The sequence below is a fragment of the Procambarus clarkii genome, chromosome 10, assembly GCF_040958095.1.
Source record: "Procambarus clarkii isolate CNS0578487 chromosome 10, FALCON_Pclarkii_2.0, whole genome shotgun sequence".
NCBI classification, from domain to species: Eukaryota; Metazoa; Arthropoda; class Malacostraca; order Decapoda; family Cambaridae; genus Procambarus; species Procambarus clarkii.
In genome coordinates, this window is record NC_091159.1 from 11863168 (window position 1) to 11879247 (window position 16080).

Sequence of the window (16080 nt, forward strand, 5' to 3'; positions counted from 1 at the left end):
ATTTTGAAAACTGCAGGGGAGTTTGTGCAAAATGTGACTCACTGCTGCAATCAGTAGTTGGCATATGTTGGGTATAAAAAGTCGTAATATCAAACTGCGAATACGCGCAGAGAGCCAGAATTTGGCTCCAAAATATTGCTCAGGCTTCAAAGTTCGGATATTTGGGATATTTCGAAAACTGCAGGGGAGTTTGTGCTAAATGTGACTCACTGCTACTTTCAGTACTTTGCATATGTTGGGTATAAAAAGTCGTAATTTCAAACTGCGAATACGTGCATAGAGCCAGAATTTGGCTCCAAAATATGGCTCAGGCTTTGAAATTGGGATATTTTGAAAACTGCGGGGGGGTTTAGGACAAATATGACCAAACGACGCTTTCATTACTTTGCATATGTTTCATATAAAAAGTCGTAATTTTAAATAGCGAATATGTGCGGAGAACCAGAATTTGGCTCCAAAATATGGCTCAGGCCTCGATATTGAGAAGTTTGGGATATTTTGAAAAATGCAGGGAGGGTTGGGACAAATGTGACCAAACGCTGCTTTCAGTACTTTGCATATGTTGGGTATAAAAAAGTCGTAATTTCAAACTGCGAATACGTGCAGAGAGCCAGAATTTGGCTCTAAAATATAGCTCAGGGTTCGAAATTGGGATGTTTGGGATATTTTGAAAACTGCAGGGGAGTTTGTGCAAAATGTGACCCACTGCCGCTTTCAGTACTTGGCATATGTTGGGTATAAAAAGTTGTAATTTCAAACTGCGAATACGTGCAGAGCCTGAATTTGGCTCCAAAATATTGCTCAGGCCTTGAAATTGGGAAGTTTGGGATATTTTGGAAACTGCAGGGAGGTTTGGGACAAATGTGACCAAACGCTGCTTTCAGTACTTGGCATATGTTTCGTATAAAAAAGTCGCAATTTCAAACTGCGAATACGTGAATAGAGCCTGAATTTGGCTCCAAAATATGCCTCAGGTTTCGAAATTGGGATGTTTGGGATATTTTGAAAAGTTTGGGGGGGGTTTGGGACAAATATGACCAAATGCCGCTTTCATTACTTTGCATATGTTGGGTATAAAAAGTCGTAATTTCAAATTGCGAATACGTGCGGAGAGCCAGAATTTGGCTCCAAAATATGGCTCAGGCCTCGAAATTGGGATGTTTGGGATATTTTGAAAACTGCAGGGGAGTTTGTGCAAAATGTGACTCACTGCCGCTATCAGTAGTTGGCATATGTTGGGTATAAAAAGTCGTAATATCAAACTGCGAATACGCGCAGAGAGCCAGAATTTGGCTCCAACATATTGCTCAGGCTTCAAAGTTCGGATATTTGGGATATTTCGAAAACTGCAAGGGAGTTTGTGCAATATGTGACTCACTGCCACTTTCGGTACTTTGCATATGTTGGGTATAAAAATTCGTAATTTCAAATTGCGAATACGTGCGGAGAGCCAGAATTTGGCTTCAAAATATGCCTCAGGCCTCGATATTGGGATGTTTGGGATATTTTGGAAACTGCAGGGAGGTTTGGGACAAATGTGACCAAACGCCGCTTTCAGTCCTTGGCATATGTTGGGTATAAAAAAGTCGCAATTTCAAACTGCGAATACGTGCAAAGAGCCAGAATTTGGCTCCAAAATATGGTTCAGTTTCGAAATTGGGATGTTTGACATATTTTGAAAACTGCGGGGGGGTTTGGGACAAATATGACCAAACGCCGCTGTCATTACTTTGCATATGTTTCGTATAAAGAGTCGTAATTTTAAATTGCGAATACGTACGGAGAGCCAGAATTTGGCTCCAAAATATGGCTCAGGCCTCGATATTGGGATGTTTGGGATATTTTGAAAAATGCAGGGAGGTTTGGGACAAATGTGACCAACGCCGCTTTCAGTACTTGGCATATGTTGGGAATAAAAAGTCGTAATTTCAAACTGCGAATACGTGCAAAGAGCCAGAATTTGGCTCAAAAATATGGCTCAGGCCTCGAAATTGGGATGTTTGTAATATTTTGAAAACTGCGGGGGGGTTTGGGACAAATATGGCCAAACGCCGCTTTCATTACTTTGCATATGTTTCGTATAAAAATTCGTAATTTCATATTGCGAATACGTGCAGAGTGCCAGAATTTGGCTCCAAAATATGGCTCAGACCTCGATATTGGGATGGTTGGGATAATTTGAAAACTGCAGGGAGGTTTGTGACAAATGTGACCAAACGCTGCTCTCAGTACTACGCACATGTTGGGTATAAAAAAGTCGTAATTTCAAACTGCGAATACTTGCAGAGAGCCAAATTTGGCTCCAAAATATGGCTCAGGCATCGAAATTGGGATGTTTGGGATATTATGAAAACTGCAGGGGAGTTTGTGGAAAATGTGACTCACTGCCGCTTTCAGTACTTGGCATATGTTGGGTATAAAAAGTCGTAATTTCAAAATGCGAATACGTGCAGAAAGCCTGAATTTGGCTCCAAAATATGGCTCAGGCCTCGAAATTGGGATGTTTGGGATATTTTGAAAACTGCAGGGAGGTTTAGGACAAATGTGACCAACGCCGCTTGCAGTACTTGGCAGATGTTGGGTATAAAAAGTCGTAATTTCAAATTGTAAATACGTGCAGAGCCAGAATTTGGCTCAAAAAAATATGGCTCAGGCCTCGAAATTGAGATATTTGGGATATTTCGAAAACTGCAGGGAGGTTTAGGACAAATGTGACCAAACGCCGCTTTCAGTACTTGGCATATGTTGGGTATAAAAAGTCTTAATTTCAAACAACGAATACGTGCAGAGAGCCAGAATTTGGCTCCAAAATATGGCTCATGCCTCGAAATTGGGATATTTGGGATATTTCGAAAACTGCAAGAAGGTTTGGGACAAATGTGACCAAACGCCGCTTTCAGTACTTCGCATATGTTGGGTATAAAAAAGTTGTAATTTCAAACTGCGAATACATGCAGAGAGCCAGAATTTGGCTCCAAAATATGGCTCAGGCCTCGAAATTGGGATGTTTGGGATATTTTGAAAACTGCAGGGGAGTTTGTGCAAAATGTGACTCACTACCGCTATCAGTAGTTGGCATATGTTTCGTATAAAAAGTCGTAATTTCAAATTGCGAATACCTGCGGAGAGCCAGAATTTGGCTCCAAAATATGGCTCAGGCCTCGATATTGGGATGTTTGGGATATTTTGAAAAATGCAGGGAGGTTTGGGACAAATGTGACCAAACGCTTCTTTCAGTACTTCGCATATGTTGGGTATAAAAAAGTCGTAATTTCAAACTGCGAATACATGTAGAGAGCAAGAATTTGGCTCCAAAATATGGCTCAGGCTTCGAAATTGGGATGTTTGGGATATTTTGAAAACTGCAGGGGAGTTTGTGAAAACGGTGACTCACTGCCGCTTTCAGTACTTGGCATATGTTGGGTATAAAAAGTCGTAATTTCAAACAGCGAATACGTGCAGAGAGCCTGAATTTGGCTCCAAAATATAACTCAGTCCTCGAAATTGGGATATTTGGGATATTTCGAAAACTGCAGGGGAGTTTGTGCAAAATGTGACTCACTGCCACTTTCAGGACTTGGTAAATGTTGGGTATAAAAAGTCGTAATTTTAAACTGCGAATACGTGCCGAAAGGCAGAGTTTCGCTCCAAAATATAGCTCAGGAGTTGAAATTTGGATATTTGGGATACTTTTTAAACTACAGGGGAGTTTATGCAAAATGTGACTAACTGCCGCTTTCAATACTTGGCATATGTTGGGTATAAAAAGTCGTTCTTTCAAACTCCGAATACATGCATAGAGCAAGAATTTGGCTCCAAAATATGGCTCAGGCCTCGAAATTGGGATGTTTGGGATATTTTGAAAACTGCAGGGGAGTTTGTGCAAAATGTGATTCACTGCCGCTATCAGTAGTTGGCATATGTTGGGTATAAAAAGTCGTAATATCAAACTGCGAATACGCGCTGAGAGCCATAATTTGGCTATAAAATATTGCTCAGGCTTCAAAGTTCTGATATTTGGGATATTTCGAAAACTGCATGGGAGTTTGTGCAAAATGTGACTCACTGCCACTTTCAGTACTTTGCATATGTTGGGTATAAAAAGTCGTAATTTCAAACTAGGAATACGTGCATAGAGCCAGAATTTGGCTCCAAAATATGGTTCAGGCTTTGAAATTGGGATGTTTGGGATATTTGAAAACTGCGGGGGGGGGTTTGGGACAAATATGACCAAACGCCGCTTTCATTACTTTGCATATGTTTCGTATAAAAAGTCGTAATTTTAAATTGCGAATACGTGCGGAGAGCCAGAATTTGGCTCCAAAATATGGCTCAGGCCTCGATATTGGGAAGTTTGGGATATTTTGAAAAATGCAGGGAGGTTTTGGACAAATGTGACCAAAAGCTGCTTTCAGTACTTCACATATGTTGGGTATAAAAAAGTCGTAATTTCAAACTGCGAATACGTGCAGAGAGCCAGAATTTGGCTCCAAAATATAGCTCAGGGTTCGAAATTGGGATGTTTGGGATATTTTGAAAACTGCAGGGGAGTTTGTGCAAAATGTGACTCACTGCCGCTTTCAGTACTTGGCATATGTTGGGTATAAAAAGTCGTAATTTCAAACTGCGAATACGTGCAGAGCCTGACTTTGGCTCCAAAATATTGCTCAGGCCTTGAAATCGGGAAGTTTGGGATATTTTGGAAACTGCAGGGAGGTTTGGGACAAATGTGACCAAACGCCGCTTTTAGTACTTGGCATATGTTGGGTATAAAAAAGTCGCAATTTCAAACTGTGAAAACGTGTATAGAGCCAGAATTTGGCTCCAAAATATGGCTCAGGTTTCGAAATTGGGATATTTGGGATAATTTGAAAACTGCGGGGGGTTTGGGACAAATATGACCAAACGCCGCTCTCATTACTTTGCATATGTTTCGAAAAAAAGTCGTAATTTCAAATTGCGAATACGTGCGAAGAGCAAGAATTTGGCTCCAAAATATGGCTCAGGCCTCGAAATTGGGATGTTTGGGATATTTTGAAAACTGCAGGGAGGTTTAGGACAAATGTGACCAACGCCGCTTGCAGTACTTGGCAGATGTTGGGTATAAAAAGTCGTAATTTCAAACTGTAAATACGTGCAGAGCCAGAATTTGGCTCAAAAAAATATGGCTCAGGCCTCGAAATTGAGATATTTGGGATATTTCGAAAACTGCAGGGAGGTTTGGGACAAATGTGACCCAACGCCGCTTTCAGTGCTTCGCATATGTTGGGTATAAAAAGTCGTAATTTCAAACTGCGAATACGTGCAGAGAGCCAGAGTTTGGCTCCAAAATATAGCTCAGGCCTCGAAATTGGGATATTTGGGATATTTTTTAAATTACTGTAGAGTTTATGAAAAATGTGACTAACTGCCGCTTTCAGTACTTGGCATATGTTGGGTATAAAAAGTAGTAATTTCATCCTGCGAATACATGCATAGAGCCAGAATTTGGCTCCAAAATATGGCTCAGGCCATGAAATTGGAATGTTTGGGATTTTTTGAAAACTGTGGGGGGCTTGGGACAAATATGACCAATCGCCGCTTTAATTACTTTGCATATGTTTCGTATAAAAAGTCGTAATTTCAAACTGCGAATACGTGCAAAGAGCCAGAATTTGTCTCCAAAATATGGCTCATGCCTCGATATTGGGATGTTTGGGATATTTTGAAAACTGCACGGAGGTTTAGGACAAATGTGACCAACGCCGCTTGCACTACTTGGCATATGTTGGGTATAAAAAAGTTGTAATTTCAAACTGCGAATACATGCAGAGAGCCAGAATTTGGCTTCAAAATATGGCTCAGGCCTCGAAATTGGGATGTTTGGGATATTTTGAAAACTGCAGGGGAGTTTGTGCAAAATGTGACTCACTGCCGCTATCAATAGTTGGCATATGTTGGGTATAAAAAGTCATAATATCAAACTGTGAATACGCGCTGAGAGCCAGAATTTGGCTATAAAATATTGCTCAGGCTTCAAAGTTCTGATATTTGGGATATTTCGAAAACTGCATGGGAGTTTGTGCAAAATGTGACTCACTGCCACTTTCAGTAATTTGCATATGTTGGGTATAAAAAGTCATAATTTCAAACTGCGAATACGTGCATAGAGCCAGAATTTGGCTCCAAAATATGGTTCAGGCTTTGAAATTGGGATGTTTGGGATATTTTGAAAACTGCGGGGGGTTTGGGACAAATATGACCAAACGCCGCTTTCATTACTTTGCATATGTTTCGTATAAAAAGTCGTAATTTTAAATTGCGAATACGTGCGGAGAGCCAGAATTTGGCTCCAAAATATGGCTCAGGCCTCGATATTGGGAAGTTTGGGATATTTTGAAAAATGCAGGGAGGTTTTGGACAAATGTGACCAAACGCTGCTTTCAGTACTTCACATATGTTGGGTATACAAAAGTCGTAATTTCAAACTGCGAATACGTGCAGAGAGCCAGAATTTGGCTCCAAAATATAGCTCAGGGTTCGAAATTGGGATGTTTGGGATATTTTGAAAACTGCAGGGGAGTTTGTGCAAAATGTGACTCACTGCCGCTTTCAGTACTTGGCATATGTTGGGTATAAAAAGTCGTAATTTCAAACTGCGAATACGTGCAGAGCCTGAATTTGGCTCCAAAATATTGCTCAGGCCTTGAAATTGGGTAGTTTGGGATATTTTGGAAACTGCAGGCAGGTTTGGGACAAATGTGACCAAACGCCGCTTTCAGTACCTGGCATATGTTGGGTATAAAAAAAAGTCGCAATTTCAAACTGTGAATACGTGTATAGAGCCAGAATTTGGCTCCAAAATATGGCTCAGGTTTCGAAATTGGGATGTTTGTAATAATTTGAAAACAGCGGGGGGTTTGGGACAAATATGACCAAACGCTGCTTTCATTACTTTGCATATGTTTCGTATAAAAAGTCGTAATTTTAAAACGCGAATACGTGCGGAGAGCCAGAATTTGGCTCCAAAATATGGCTCAGGCCTCGATATTGGGAAGTTTGGGATATTTTGAAAAATGCAGGGAGGTTTTGGACAAATGTGACCAAAAGCTGCTTTCAGTACTTCACATATGTTGGGTATAAAAAAGTCGTAATTTCAAACTGCGAATACGTGCAGAGAGCCAGAATTTGGCTCCAAAATATAGCTCAGGGTTCGAAATTGGGATGTTTGGGATATTTTGAAAACTGCAGGGGAGTTTGTGCAAAATGTGACTCACTGCCGCTTTCAGTACTTGGCATATGTTGGGTATAAAAAGTCGTAATTTCAAACTGCGAATACGTGCAGAGCCTGACTTTGGCTCCAAAATATTGCTCAGGCCTTGAAATCGGGAAGTTTGGGATATTTTGGAAACTGCAGGGAGGTTTGGGACAAATGTGACCAAACGCCGCTTTTAGTACTTGGCATATGTTGGGTATAAAAAAGTCGCAATTTCAAACTGTGAAAACGTGTATAGAGCCAGAATTTGGCTCCAAAATATGGCTCAGGTTTCGAAATTGGGATATTTGGGATAATTTGAAAACTGCGGGGGTTTGGGACAAATATGACCAAACGCCGCTCTCATTACTTTGCATATGTTTCGAAAAAAAGTCGTAATTTCAAATTGCGAATACGTGCGAAGAGCCAGAATTTGGCTCCAAAATATGGCTCAGGCCTCGAAATTGGGATGTTTGGGATATTTTGAAAACTGCAGGGAGGTTTAGGACAAATGTGACCAACGCCGCTTGCAGTACTTGGCAGATGTTGGGTATAAAAAGTCGTAATTTCAAACTGTAAATACGTGCAGAGCCAGAATTTGGCTCAAAAAAATATGGCTCAGGCCTCGAAATTGAGATATTTGGGATATTTCGAAAACTGCAGGGAGGTTTGGGACAAATGTGACCCAACGCCGCTTTCAGTGCTTCGCATATGTTGGGTATAAAAAGTCGTAATTTCAAACTGCGAATACGTGCAGAGAGCCAGAGTTTGGCTCCAAAATATAGCTCAGGCCTCGAAATTGGGATATTTGGGATATTTTTTAAATTACTGTAGAGTTTATGAAAAATGTGACTAACTGCCGCTTTCAGTACTTGGCATATGTTGGGTATAAAAAGTAGTAATTTCATCCTGCGAATACATGCATAGAGCCAGAATTTGGCTCCAAAATATGGCTCAGGCCATGAAATTGGAATGTTTGGGATATTTTGAAAACTGTGGGGGGCTTGGGACAAATATGACCAATCGCCGCTTTAATTACTTTGCATATGTTTCGTATAAAAAGTCGTAATTTCAAACTGCGAATACGTGCAAAGAGCCAGAATTTGTCTCCAAAATATGGCTCATGCCTCGATATTGGGATGTTTGGGATATTTTGAAAACTGCACGGAGGTTTAGGACAAATGTGACCAACGCCGCTTGCACTACTTGGCATATGTTGGGTATAAAAAAGTTGTAATTTCAAACTGCGAATACATGCAGAGAGCCAGAATTTGGCTTCAAAATATGGCTCAGGCCTCGAAATTGGGATGTTTGGGATATTTTGAAAACTGCAGGGGAGTTTGTGCAAAATGTGACTCACTGCCGCTATCAATAGTTGGCATATGTTGGGTATAAAAAGTCATAATATCAAACTGTGAATACGCGCTGAGAGCCAGAATTTGGCTATAAAATATTGCTCAGGCTTCAAAGTTCTGATATTTGGGATATTTCGAAAACTGCATGGGAGTTTGTGCAAAATGTGACTCACTGCCACTTTCAGTAATTTGCATATGTTGGGTATAAAAAGTCATAATTTCAAACTGCGAATACGTGCATAGAGCCAGAATTTGGCTCCAAAATATGGTTCAGGCTTTGAAATTGGGATGTTTGGGATATTTTGAAAACTGCGGGGGGTTTGGGACAAATATGACCAAACGCCGCTTTCATTACTTTGCATATGTTTCGTATAAAAAGTCGTAATTTTAAATTGCGAATACGTGCGGAGAGCCAGAATTTGGCTCCAAAATATGGCTCAGGCCTCGATATTGGGAAGTTTGGGATATTTTGAAAAATGCAGGGAGGTTTTGGACAAATGTGACCAAACGCTGCTTTCAGTACTTCACATATGTTGGGTATAAAAAAGTCGTAATTTCAAACTGCGAATACGTGCAGAGAGCCAGAATTTGGCTCCAAAATATAGCTCAGGGTTCGAAATTGGGATGTTTGGGATATTTTGAAAACTGCAGGGGAGTTTGTGCAAAATGTGACTCACTGCCGCTTTCAGTACTTGGCATATGTTGGTTATAAAAAGTCGTAATTTCAAACTGCGAATACGTGCAGAGCCTGAATTTGGCTCCAAAATATTGCTCAGGCCTTGAAATTGGGTAGTTTGGGATATTTTGGAAACTGCAGGGAGGTTTGGGACAAATGTGACCAAACGCCGCTTTCAGTACTTGGCATATGTTGGGTATAAAAAAGTCGCAATTTCAAACTGTGAATACGTGTATAGAGCCAGAATTTGGCTCCAAAATATGGCTCAGGTTTCGAAATTGGGATGTTTGTAATAATTTGAAAACAGCGGGGGGTTTGGGACAAATATGACCAAACGCTGCTTTCATTACTTTGCATATGTTTCGTATAAAAAGTCGTAATTTTAAAACGCGAATACGTGCGGAGAGCCAGAATTTGGCTCCAAAATATGGCTCAGGCCTCGATATTGGGAAGTTTGGGATATTTTGAAAAATGCAGGGAGGTTTTGGACAAATGTGACCAAAAGCTGCTTTCAGTACTTCACATATGTTGGGTATAAAAAAGTCGTAATTTCAAACTGCGAATACGTGCAGAGAGCCAGAATTTGGCTCCAAAATATAGCTCAGGGTTCGAAATTGGGATGTTTGGGATATTTTGAAAACTGCAGGGGAGTTTGTGCAAAATGTGACTCACTGCCGCTTTCAGTACTTGGCATATGTTGGGTATAAAAAGTCGTAATTTCAAACTGCGAATACGTGCAGAGCCTGACTTTGGCTCCAAAATATTGCTCAGGCCTTGAAATCGGGAAGTTTGGGATATTTTGGAAACTGCAGGGAGGTTTGGGACAAATGTGACCAAACGCCGCTTTTAGTACTTGGCATATGTTGGGTATAAAAAAGTCGCAATTTCAAACTGTGAAAACGTGTATAGAGCCAGAATTTGGCTCCAAAATATGGCTCAGGTTTCGAAATTGGGATATTTGGGATAATTTGAAAACTGCGGGGGGTTTGGGACAAATATGACCAAACGCCGCTCTCATTACTTTGCATATGTTTCGAAAAAAAGTCGTAATTTCAAATTGCGAATACGTGCGAAGAGCCAGAATTTGGCTCCAAAATATGGCTCAGGCCTCGAAATTGGGATGTTTGGGATATTTTGAAAACTGCAGGGAGGTTTAGGACAAATGTGACCAACGCCGCTTGCAGTACTTGGCAGATGTTGGGTATAAAAAGTCGTAATTTCAAACTGTAAATACGTGCAGAGCCAGAATTTGGCTCAAAAAAATATGGCTCAGGCCTCGAAATTGAGATATTTGGGATATCTCGAAAACTGCAGGGAGGTTTGGGACAAATGTGACCCAACGCCGCTTTCAGTGCTTCGCATATGTTGGGTATAAAAAGTCGTAATTTCAAACTGCGAATACGTGCAGAGAGCCAGAGTTTGGCTCCAAAATATAGCTCAGGCCTCGAAATTGGGATATTTGGGATATTTTTTAAATTACTGTAGAGTTTATGAAAAATGTGACTAACTGCCGCTTTCAGTACTTGGCATATGTTGGGTATAAAAAGTAGTAATTTCATCCTGCGAATACATGCATAGAGCCAGAATTTGGCTCCAAAATATGGCTCAGGCCATGAAATTGGAATGTTTGGGATATTTTGAAAACTGTGGGGGGCTTGGGACAAATATGACCAATCGCCGCTTTAATTACTTTGCATATGTTTCGTATAAAAAGTCGTAATTTCAAACTGCGAATACGTGCAAAGAGCCAGAATTTGTCTCCAAAATATGGCTCATGCCTCGGCATTGGGATGTTTGGGATATTTTGAAAACTGCACGGAGGTTTAGGACAAATGTGACCAACGCCGCTTGCACTACTTGGCATATGTTGGGTATAAAAAAGTTGTAATTTCAAACTGCGAATACATGCAGAGAGCCAGAATTTGGCTTCAAAATATGGCTCAGGCCTCGAAATTGGGATGTTTGGGATATTTTGAAAACTGCAGGGGAGTTTGTGCAAAATGTGACTCACTGCCGCTATCAATAGTTGCCATATGTTGGGTATAAAAAGTCATAATATCAAACTGTGAATACGCGCTGAGAGCCAGAATTTGGCTATAAAATATTGCTCAGGCTTCAAAGTTCTGATATTTGGGATATTTCGAAAACTGCATGGGAGTTTGTGCAAAATGTGACTCACTGCCACTTTCAGTAATTTGCATATGTTGGGTATAAAAAGTCATAATTTCAAACTGCGAATACGTGCATAGAGCCAGAATTTGGCTCCAAAATATGGTTCAGGCTTTGAAATTGGGATGTTTGGGATATTTTGAAAACTGCGGGGGGTTTGGGACAAATATGACCAAACGCCGCTTTCATTACTTTGCATATGTTTCGTATAAAAAGTCGTAATTTTAAATTGCGAATACGTGCGGAGAGCCAGAATTTGGCTCCAAAATATGGCTCAGGCCTCGATATTGGGAAGTTTGGGATATTTTGAAAAATGCAGGGAGGTTTTGGACAAATGTGACCAAACGCTGCTTTCAGTACTTCACATATGTTGGGTATAAAAAAGTCGTAATTTCAAACTGCGAATACGTGCAGAGAGCCAGAATTTGGCTCCAAAATATAGCTCAGGGTTCGAAATTGGGATGTTTGGGATATTTTGAAAACTGCAGGGGAGTTTGTGCAAAATGTGACTCACTGCCGCTTTCAGTACTTGGCATATGTTGGGTATAAAAAGTCGTAATTTCAAACTGCGAATACGTGCAGAGCCTGAATTTGGCTCCAAAATATTGCTCAGGCCTTGAAATTGGGTAGTTTGGGATATTTTGGAAACTGCAGGGAGGTTTGGGACAAATGTGACCAAACGCCGCTTTCAGTACTTGGCATATGTTGGGTATAAAAAAGTCGCAATTTCAAACTGTGAATACGTGTATAGAGCCAGAATTTGGCTCCAAAATATGGCTCAGGTTTCGAAATTGGGATGTTGTAATAATTTGAAAACAGCGGGGGGTTTGGGACAAATATGACCAACACGCTGCTTTCATTACTTTGCATATGTTTCGTATAAAAAGTCGTAATTTTAAAACGCGAATACGTGCGGAGAGCCAGAATTTGGCTCCAAAATATGGCTCAGGCCTCGATATTGGGAAGTTTGGGATATTTTGAAAAATGCAGGGAGGTTTTGGACAAATGTGACCAAACGCTGCTTTCAGTACTTCACATATGTTGGGTATAAAAAAGTCGTAATTTCAAACTGCGAATACGTGCAGAGAGCCAGAATTTGGCTCCAAAATATAGCTCAGGGTTCGAAATTGGGATGTTTGGGATATTTTGAAAACTGCGGGGGAGTTTGTGCAAAATGTGACTCACTGCCGCTTTCAGTATTTGGCATATGTTGGTATAAAAAGTCGTAATTTCAAACTGCGAATACGTGCAGAGCCTGAATTTGGCTCCAAAATATTGCTCAGGCCTTGAAATTGGGAAGTTTGGGATATTTTTGGAAACTGCAGGTAGGTTTGGGACAAATGTGACCAACGCCGCTTTCAGTACTTGGCATATGTTGGGTATAAAAAAGTCGCAATTTCAAACTGTGAATACGTGTATAGAGCCAGAATTTGGCTCCAAAATATGGCTCAGGTTTCGAAATTGGGATGTTTGGGATAATTTGAAACTGCGGGGGGGTTTGGGACAAATATGACCAACGCCACTTTCATTACTTTGCATATGTTTCGTATAAAAAGTCGTAATTTCAAATTGCGAATACGTGCGAAGAGCCAGAATTTTTCTCCAAAATATGGCTTAGGCCTCGAAATTGAGATATTTGGGATATTTCGAAAACTGCAGGGAGGTTTGGGACAAATGTGACCCAACGCCGCTTTCAGTGCTTCGCATATGTTGGGTATAAAAAATCGTAATTTCAAACTGCGAATACGTGCATAGAGCCAGAATTTGGCTCCAAAATATGGCTAAGGCCTAGAAATTGGGATGTTTGGGATATTTTGAAAACTGCGGGGGGGTTTGGGACAAATATGACCAAACGCCGCTTTCAGTACTTGGCATATGTTGGGTATAAAAAGTCGTAATTTTAAACTGCGAATACGTGCAGAGAGCCAGAGTTTGGCTCCAAAATATAGCTCAGGCCTCGAAATTGGGATATTTGGGATATTTTTAAATTACTGTAGAGTTTATGAAAAATGTGACTAACTGCCGCTTTCAGTACTTGTGCATATGTTGGGTATAAAAAGTAGTAATTTCATCCTGCGAATACATGCATAGAGCCAGAATTTGGCTCCAAAATATGGCTCAGGCCATGAAAGTGGAATGTTTGGGATATTTTGAAAACTGTGGGGGGCTTGGGACAAATATGACCAATCGCCGCTTTAATTACTTTGCATATGTTTCGTATAAAAAGTCGTAATTTCAAACTGCGAATACGTGCAAAGAGCCAGAATTTGTCTCCAAAATATGGCTCATGCCTCGATATTGGGATGTTTGGGATATTTTGAAAACTGCAGGAGGTTTAGGATAAATGTGACCAACGCCGCTTGCACTACTTGGCATATGTTGGTATAAAATTCGTAATTTCAAACTGCGAATACGTGCAGAGAGCCAGAATTTGGCTCCAAAATATGGCTCAGGCCTCGATATTGGGAAGTTTGGGATATTTTGAAAATGCAGGGAGGTTTTGGACAAATGTGACCAAACGCTGCTTTCAGTACTTCACATATGTTGGGTATAAAAAAGTCGTAATTTCAAACTGCGAATACGTGCAGAGAGCCAGAATTTGCTCCAAAATATAGCTCAGGGTTCGAAATTGGGATGTTTGGGATTATTTTGAAAACTGCAGGGGAGTTTGTGCAAAATGTGACTCACTGCCGCTTTCAGTACTTGGCATATGTTGGGTATAAAAAGTCGTAATTTCAAACTGCGAATACGTGCAGAGCCTGAATTTGGCTCCAAAATATTGCTCAGGCCTTGAAATTGGGAAGTTTGGGATATTTTGGAAACTGCAGGTAGGTTTGGGACAAATGTGACCAAACGCCGCTTTCAGTACTTGGCATATGTTGGGTATAAAAAAAGTCGCAATTTCAAACTGTGAATACGTTATAGAGCCAGAATTTGGCTCCAAAATATGGCTCAGGTTTCGAAATTGGATGTTTGGGATAATTTGAAAACTGCGGGGGTTTGGGACAAATATGACCAAACGCCACTTTCATTACTTTGCATATCTTTCGTATAAAAAGTCGTAATTTCAAATTGCGAATACGTTCGAGGAGCCAGAATTTGGCTCCAAAATATGGCTCAGGCCTCGATATTGGGATGTTTGGGATATTTTGAAAAATGAAGGGAGGTTTGGGACAAATGTGACCAACGCCGCTTGCAGTACTTGGCATATGTTGGGTATAAAAAGTCGTAATTTCAAACTGCGAATACGTGCAGAGAGCCAGAATTTTTCTCCAAAATATGGCTTAGGCCTCGAAATTGAGATATTGGGATATTTCGAAAACTGCAGGGAGGCTTGGGACAAATGTGACCCAACGCCGCTTTCAGTGCTTCGCATATGTTTGGGTATAAAAAATCGTAATTTCAAACTGCGAATACGTGCATAGAGCCAGAATTTGGCTCCAAAATATGGCTAAGGCCTAGAAATTGGGATGTTTGGGATATTTTGAAAACTGCGGGGGGTTTGGGACAAATATGACCAAAACGCCGCTTTCAGTACTTGGCATATGTTGGGTATAAAAAAGTCGTAATTTCAAACTGCGAATACGTGCAGAGAGCCAGAATTTGGCTCCAAAATATAGCTCAGGGTTCGAAATTGGGATGTTTGGGATATTTTGAAAACTGCAGGGGAGTTTGTGCAAAATGTGACTCACTGCCGCTTTCAGTACTTGGCATATGTTGGGTATAAAAGTCGTAATTTCAAACTGCGAATACGTGCAGAGCCTGAATTTGGCTCCAAAATATTGCTCAGGCCTTGAAATTGGGAAGTTTGGGATATTTTGGAAACTGCAGGTAGGTTTGGGACAAATGTGACCAAACGCCGCTTTCAGTACTTGGCATATGTTGGGTATAAAAAAGTCGCAATTTCAAACTGTGAATACGTGTATAGAGCCACAATTTGGCTCCAAAATATGGCTCAGGTTTCGAAATTGGGATGTTTGGGATAATTGAAAACTGCGGGGGGTTGGGACAAATATGACCAAACGCCACTTTCATTACTTTGCATATGTTTCGTAATAAAAAGTCGTAATTTCAATTGCGAATACGTGCGAAGAGCCAGAATTTGGCTCCAAAATATGGCTCAGGCCTCGATATTGGGATGTTTGGGATATTTTGAAAATGAAGGGAGGTTTGGGACAAATGTGACCAACGCCGCTTGCAGTACTTGGCATATGTTGGGTATAAAAAGTCGTAATTTCAAACTGCGAATACGTGCAGAGAGCCAGAATTTTTCTCCAAAATATGGCTTAGGCCTCGAAATTGAGATATTTGGGATATTTCGAAACTGCAGGGAGGTTTGGACAAATGTGACCCAACGCCGCTTTCAGTGCTTCGCATATGTTGGGTATAAAAAATCGTAATTTCAAACTGCGAATACGTGCATAGAGCCAGAATTTGGCTCCAAAATATGGCTAAGGCCTAGAAATTGGGATGTTTGGGATATTTTGAAAACTGCGGGGGGGTTTGGGACAAATATGACCAAACGCCGCTTTCAGTACTTGGCATATGTTGGGTATAAAAAGTCGTAATTTTAAACTGCGAATACGTGCAGAGAGCCAGAGTTTGGCTCCAAATATAGCTCAGGCCTCGAAATTGGGATATTTGGG